An 8,203-nucleotide genomic window follows, 5' to 3' on the forward strand; every position below is an offset into this window, starting at 1 on the left:
TTTATTTCGTCAATGGTGTTGAAGCTCTGTTCCATGCTCGGTTTTTACTTGGTTGTTTGGAGAAGATGAAGTAAGAGGTTGTTAGAAATCAGATCTGCTTTTTGCTTTTGCTTTTCACAGTTTCTGCCAGCCCCAGCCAGTTTAGGAAAAATGGTCTCCACTTGCTTTTGCATCTTTGTCTGCCTATTTTGGGAAAGTTTCAGTATGTTCCTTCAATCATAGGTGTTCTAGTTAGTTTAACTCTAGTTTACAAGTTGCCATGAGTTTGGTTGTCATGCAAGTGTTCGTACTTTTCCCATCCGCTAGGTCAGGTAGATAGTTCCAGTTTAATTCTGCCAGGTTAAGTAGATTAGAGTCTTAACCCACTTAATGAATGCATGGCAGCAGCCGACCCCTTTTCCGATTGTGTCGTAGAAACAATCTCGAGTAGGTCCCTAGTCTCTGTGGTTCGACCCCGCTCTTGCCGCTTATACTTTGTAATATTTGTTGCATTAGTGGGATATTAAATCTTGTTGAAAGGAGGGACACGTGCACATGATACACATGCTAAAATTCCTCTCTTCAATATCACATCAACTCATTTGACTACATCCCCTTCTTTCCATTTCTCACATGAGTTTCTTGATATGTATGGAAATGTCCCTTCTTTGATGAGCATAAACCAAATTAGTAGAGAAAAAGAACGAAAGAGAAAGAGAGAGAAAAGACTTGAGAGTGAAAGTGAGTCTACAAAGCCAAGAGAGCGTGATAAAAGACAAGAGTGTATGGTGCAAAAGTCAAGAGAGAGTGGTGGAGGTGAGAGAAAATAAAAATACCACATGAGAGATAAACCACAAGCACAAGTGAGTCAAGGGTGTTTGTTAGATTCTAAGGCCAACCTTGGGTGGGCATCAAATGAGCCTTTGCCTCTTGCCCTTGGTGAGGAAAATAAGTTCTTACCCATTTAACACTTCTTTTATGTCTTCTTGTGATGATGACTTTGTAGTGAGCAAAATTGAAGACATGAAAGTGAAGCACCAAGTGGTACAAGACTTGGAAACTACGCCCCGGAGAAGGATCAAGAGGAACGTGGGCAAGTGGATGAACTCCTTGCCCAAGGTTCAAGTGCACTATCTTTGTCTCCTTACTATCTTTGTCTCCTTGTGATGCTCCCTTAGACATGATTGTATTAGAGAAGCCCATTTATTTTGATAGATTTACCATTGTTGACTTGTGTGATTTGTGGCATCAAGAGCTTAAATTGTTGAAGGCTAATTCTATCTATGCATCATATATTGACCCTTTCTTGATAAATCCAAGCAATGGTAGACATGAAATTTCACTTGTGGACTCTTGCATAAATATGGAAATGTCTCTTTTGGATGCTATTATTCCTAAGCTTTCGATTGTTGTTGATTGCAAGTTTCTTGAGCATGCTGTTGGGGATAGTAGGGCCAATGCGTGTGACATTGTTGAAGATTTTAGAGCTAGGTGCTTGCTATGTTTTTATGGTCAAATGGTAAGGCCCTTCAATGGTATTGGAATGTTCTAGTGGCGTTTTGTAAAGAATTTTGCTACTCACATGTCGCTTGTGGATTTTGTTGTGATTAATGGCATAAAAATGCATTGTTCCCATATGGGTAGTCATGATCTAAGTTTGTTAGAGGAATTGCGTGAGGCCTATTTTGATAAGAATCTTATGATGATGATTATGCATTTGCACAAGTTACATATGCATGATTTTGTGCTTATTATGCTTGTTGAGCATAAAGATTTATGGATACATTGTGCATATACTTTTGACCACTTCTTGAAATTGTTGGTGCAAGTGAGTGAAAACCATTGTGATGAACTTTGTTTGTTGACTGATAATTCTTCTTGCAAGCTTAATGTGGGTTATAGTTCATATTTTGGCAAGAGTGATGCACTAAATGATTTTGTTTGGGATTGCTTTGTGAGGGCGTGTTCTCCTCAATTTAGTTTGTATGCTTTGCATTTGTTTGAGCATTGGCGTGAAGGATATCTTGATGAGTTTGAAGTGTTTTGTTATAAATATCCTTTTTTATACTCCCCTAGCACTTTTGAGAATACCAAATATTTTGTGAAGAAGTTAATAAATATGGTCCTAAGTAGTGTGGTAAAAGTTGAGAGCAAAGATGACAAAGTGTTTGATGCATATGTGTCTTGGCATAATCTTTGCTTTCATTGCATGACAATCAAGTCGTTCAATGGGGTTGGCATGTCTTATTGTCTTTTTGTAAAAAACTTTGCATCATATGGTTTTGTTTGGGGCTTCAATGTTAAAGGATGCTTACATTTTTGTTTCCCAATAGCTTATGTATTGGTTTTGAACTTGTTAGAGCATGTCGATCGTCTTGGTGTGGTAATATCTTTGAGAGCCGTTAGTCGTCTTAATCTTTATCATCATATTTTGATATTTGATTTGCTTTCGTTCTATTCTCTAGGTTTGCGGAATCCAGATTTGAGGGCATATCCTCTCCAAGGAGGGGAGGGTAGGTAGGTGTGCACACGGTTCAAAGACCGCCAGTTCCGGTTCGGAACCGGCTAGAACCGGCTGTTCACGGTTCACCATTTCCATGAACCGGAACCGGCCCACCAAGGGTCCCGGTGGTTCTGATTCCGGTTCAAAAAACCACCGGTTCACGAGGCGATTCAAAACCACCGGTTTTTGGCCGAAACCGCTAGCTACGGGCCTGTTCGGCGGTTTGAATTTTTTTTTTCTTCTCGTTTTAGTATTTATTTCAACGAGACTACAAGTCACAACTTATAATTTACAATTTACACTTAATGTTGGACTTGAGCCTTTGGGTTGAAAGAGAGTGTATTGGATGATTCTCTTTTATAGCTACATGTTCTTGGATGTGTTGCTCTTTCTTTCAATATGAGATAAAACTTCTTATTTATAACTATATGATACATCTCCATCATCTTTGTTTACATTAGTTTATATCTTAACTATCTTCTATTATTACAACTTAACAACAAATATAATTACATAAAGTATTATTCTTTAATTCTTTATCATTATCGATTTGTTTGTGCATAAGTTTATGTGTATGTTAACTAATAAATACCATTATACACATTAAGAGAATAATTATTATACAAATTGTATTAATCTATTGATAACTATAATATGAATAATTATTTATCTATATACAAATCATATTACTCAATAATTGTTTATTCTTATCTATCAATAATATATTTACAAATAATAATGTTATTTATATAAATTATACTACATCTATTAGAATAACAACTATTATACAAAATCATACTACTAGTCTACTACTAATATATAAATATATAAACTATATTATACCACTAAACAAATCATTCTTTAGTTATCTATTTTTATCTTTATTATACCAATTATATTAATTGTTGTTTTTTCACATTTTAATCAATATATTGAGAAAAATTAGCAACATACTTACATTTAAATCCAATTATTTGAACACGTTCACATTCTATAAATATACAAAATTATTAGCAACATGCAACATTCAAATTTAATTAAACTAGTCTAGTTGATGCTATTATAATCTATAAATTTGTCTTAGAAAAAGAATCATAACAAAAATAAAGATAAAGTTAGTGAATAATAAAATGTAGTAAAAAATAAAGAAAAGTAGAAAACAAAAGAAAGTTTGGTATCCCATATTGGAAAAAGATGAATGAATGATCTAAACATGTAGTTATAAAAGAAAATACTTCAACATATTTTGTCTTACATTGAAAGTGAAACAAAAAATATTCAAGGATATCTCTATAAAAGAGAAACAACCAAGAATGGTTTCTTAGAATTCTTAAAAGTGAGCACATTTAAATCCAATTATTATTATTATTTGAACACACCCACATTCTATAAATATACAAATTATGAGCAACATGCAATATTCAAATTTAATTGAACTATTCTATTTGATTCTATTATTATCTATAAATTTGTCTTAGAAAATGAATCATAACAAAAACAAAGATAAAGTTAGTTAATAATTAAATGTAGTAAAAAATAAAGAAAAGTAGAAAAGAAAAGAAAGTTTGGTATCCCACATTGAAAAAAAAGATGAATGAATGATCTAAACATGTAGTTATACAAGAAAATATTTCAACATATTTTGTCCCACATTGAAAGTGAAACACAAAATATTCAAGGATGTCTCTATAAAAGAGAAACAACCAAGAATGGTTCTTAGAATCATAGGCCCAACAAATAAATATGGGCTATTATGAAATTATTGTATTTATTTATTTCTAAAAATTGATTTTTGTATATAAAGTTGATTTTTATAAATAATAAAAAAAATTTAATGTTATTAACCATCGGCACCGGTTCCGGTTCCGGTTCATGAATTTGCGGTTCGGTTCGGATTGTGCATGACTAGGGGAGGGTGATATGACCACGAGAGCGTCAAGAGTCTTCACTTCGACGTGAGCCATGGATTGATTGGGGTCCAAGGATGAGGGAGAAGACATGCCAATGATCCAACAAAGTTAGAGGACCTCCCGAGGATGTGAGGAATAGAAAAGGATCGGATTTGAGGACAAATCATTTCCAAGAAGGGGAGGATGATACGACCATGGAAGCAGTGCATCAAAGTTTGTACCTGCAGCTGGCTTCAATCAATATTATGCCTATCGGGATGACGTCCAAAAGCTCTGAAACTGCCACCATTGTCTTCTTCGAGAGAGAGCTTCGCGTGAGTACTTTACACGTCCCAATCGGAATCCGGAGGAGGGAGTTATGGAAGTTTTACAGAAGTCGCGCAGTGTAGAAACATTTCATCTGATCGGGTGGGATTTGACGCACCAAACCACCCGGCCGGGTACAACCTGTTGGAGGAGTAGCAGCCAAACTTCTCCACCCGTCCGGGTACCCAGGCTGCCACCCGCCCGGGTGGCCCGTCCATGGCGTGAAAGGGTCAGAGCGTTCCACCCGACCGGGTAACTTTTGGTCATCTCGTCCACCCGGCCGGGTAGTGCACGGAAGGAAGCCGGATTCCAGAGACTTTCACCCGACCAGGTGATTTAACACCCTAATATTCACCCAGCCGGGCATAGAGACGCAGGATAGATTGTGTGGGCCTTTTTCTTGGGATTTGGGCCTAAACTATAAATACCCCTTTTTCCCATTTTATTCCTTAGTTTTTGCTGAAATCATATACTTGAGAGATTTGTTCCTCTTGAAGAGGGTTTTCATTTAATTCCTAGTGAAGTACGAATCAAGTAAAAGTATGCTTTGAGGATTGTGGTTGCCTTGAAGATCTAGCCATGAATGCATGTTAGTTATGTTGTAAGTGCTTTAGCTTACTTAATCAATGACTTTGTATTCCAATTTTCACACTATCCAATGTTAATCCTTCTTGTTTCATCTTAGATTCATTAGTTCTTGTTGGATCTATGATTTGCCTTTGTTTATTTTGATAAATTGAAAATCTACTTCACCAAAAATATTTAATCAAGCATCTACTATTGAATTTTTCCTTGGGTTAATGGATCATGAATTATATGGATCCATATCAATTATGAAGCTCGGTACCTAGTATCGAAATACTGAGAGGAACATAACATTGCATACATATTATGATTTCATGGTTACCTTATATATTTTCTTCTTTTTACTTTTGGCTTTTAAAGACTCGCAATAATTTTTCATTGATGAATTTGAGTTCAGATACTGATTTTAAGCCTAGAATTGGTATGGAATTTGATAGCTTAGATGATGATTGGATGTTTTGGGTTCAATACCGAAAGCAAAGTTTGATTCAGAGATAGGAAACATTATTTTAACAAATGCAAAAAAAACTGGTCGAACAACATCATATAAATATGTTCGTTGTAAGGAAGGAGTGCGTAAAACAAGACAAAAGAGATTCATTGAGGAAAAATCCTCAACTTGAGACTCGAACATATTGTAAAGTAAGATTGGGGTTGACTTATGTGAAATGTATGTATAAATTACACGAGTTTATCGAAGAGCATAGTCATTCCCTTCATCTCCGTGAGACAATACATATGTTATCTTTTCAACGTTGCATTACAGATATTCAGCACATGAGATTGATTTAGCGGATGTTATTGGACTCAATCATAAATCATCTTTTAATTTGATGAGTAAATAAGGTGGAGGAAGAGATGTAATTGGCAGGTAGTGATGTAATTGGCATGCACCTGAGACACTTAACTCAAAGAGACCTTTAATTGGATGTCTTAACCACAGGCATATCTACTGACCTTACAAATAATCAGATGCTACAAATGATATAACTCCTCCACAAATGTTATTCATATGTTTAGTTTATATCAGATCTGACGTAATATTAATATCAGGATTTTTACTTTTTAAAAAATAACTAAGTTTCCATGTCCAAGTAAAATAAAAGAGATTATATGGGAAAAGAGAAAAATTGCAGTAGTTAAAACTTAACAGCAACAACTTTTATAATTGAATTAAGACTAAATGCCCTTTTTGGTCCTAAATATATGTAGATTTTATAATTTTTGTTCAAAACATTATCTTTTGAATTATTAGGTCCCTCACAAATAAAAACGGGTCATATTTAGTCTGAATTGGACGGAAGTAGTTAAATTTAACGATCAACGAATATTAATTGAATTTTGACCGGATTAAGTTAATAATTACATTTTTATTAATGTAACAAGTATATTTTGTAATTGGAGAACACAAATAATAAAATTACAATCCATTGATTCACGACTAACAATAAAAATTACGAAAAAAGTAACGCCCAAATATATGAAAATAGAAACCGACCGATTAAAATCAACCCCTCCGCCGCGTCACTGCCGCCTCCGCCAGTCGGAGAAGAGCGACAGCGGCACCACCTCCTGCAGCGGCGTCGGGAGCGGCGAACTCCGGCACACGGAGCACGACGCGTTGAGTTTCATCCACGCACATCACGTGGAAGCAGTGGCGGCAATCCGAAAACATCCGCAGCATCTCCGATTCCCTGTACTCCGGCAAACAAATCGAGCATACGCCGTCGCCCGCGGCGGCGCCGCTCTTCTTCGTGAAGACGAATTTCGGATAGGAGTTGATGACGGCCTGAGATGTGTTTAGGATCCTGTGGCGCTGTGCGACTCCATTAGGAAGACTTGCCTCCCCGTTTTCCGGCGGCTGCTGGGGAAGCTGGCTGCGGCGGCGGAGGTGCCGGGAATTAGTTGTATAATTTCGGATGGAGCAATGAGCTTCGCGATTAGGGCTGGTGGCGAATTGGGGATTCTGGTGTTTCAGCTGTGGACGGCCTCTGCTTGTGGTTTCATGGGGTACCTCTCTTACCGGGAACTCCAGAATCAAGGGATCGTCCCTTCCAAGGTAGAATATTCGTTTTACAAATATGTAGTCCAATCAATTGGTGATTGGATAATGTTATAGCTTTCATCTATTGGCGGACACAGCTAATGGAGGAAGGGCTTAAGCCCTCCCCCAATTTCTTTTTTTTAATATTTTATACTTCATAAAGTTTAGAAATTTCTAAAAAATGACTTCGGCCCTCACCAAACTATTGTACATGAAGTCTAAAATATGAAAAACTGAATAAGGAGGGGCTGAAATTTGAAATTGAAGAAGAAATTTTAGAAAAAAATGGCTGTCGTTGCTACTTCATGAAGAAGATGAGATAACAAAAAATAATTAAATTAATATAATAGTAATAATTAAATTGGCAAATGTCAAGTCCCCTATCTATAGGCTACACCTATATCACGTGTTCTACTTCTGTTAGTAATTTTAGTGTATTAAACACAATATAATTATTTTACTTCAATTTAAGTTCAAATGTTTATATTGGAAAGGTTAGTCAACTTCGCCCTTATTTATTAAGTTTTATTAGTAATATTTCCTTCTTGGTATATTTTAATTTATAAAGTATACTCCTTTAGTCCACAATTAATTGGCGTAAATTTTCTTTTTCATTCATCCGCAATTAATTGGCGTAAATTTTCTTTTTCACACTTCCACGATTAATTGTCTTATTTACTCCCCCGTCCCATAAAAATATACATTTTTTCTTTTTATTCCGTCCCACAAAAATATGCATTTTCTAATTTTGGAAAAAAAATTCTCTCTAATGAGGTGTGACCTATTCTCTTATAACAATACTTTAATTAATTTTTCTTTATGTCTCTCTCTTAACCAATTGTACATTAAAACTCGTGCCCAACTAAAAATGCATAT

The sequence above is a fragment of the Salvia splendens genome, chromosome 18 (genome assembly GCF_004379255.2).
Source record: "Salvia splendens isolate huo1 chromosome 18, SspV2, whole genome shotgun sequence".
In the NCBI taxonomy this organism is placed as follows: domain Eukaryota; kingdom Viridiplantae; phylum Streptophyta; class Magnoliopsida; order Lamiales; family Lamiaceae; genus Salvia; species Salvia splendens.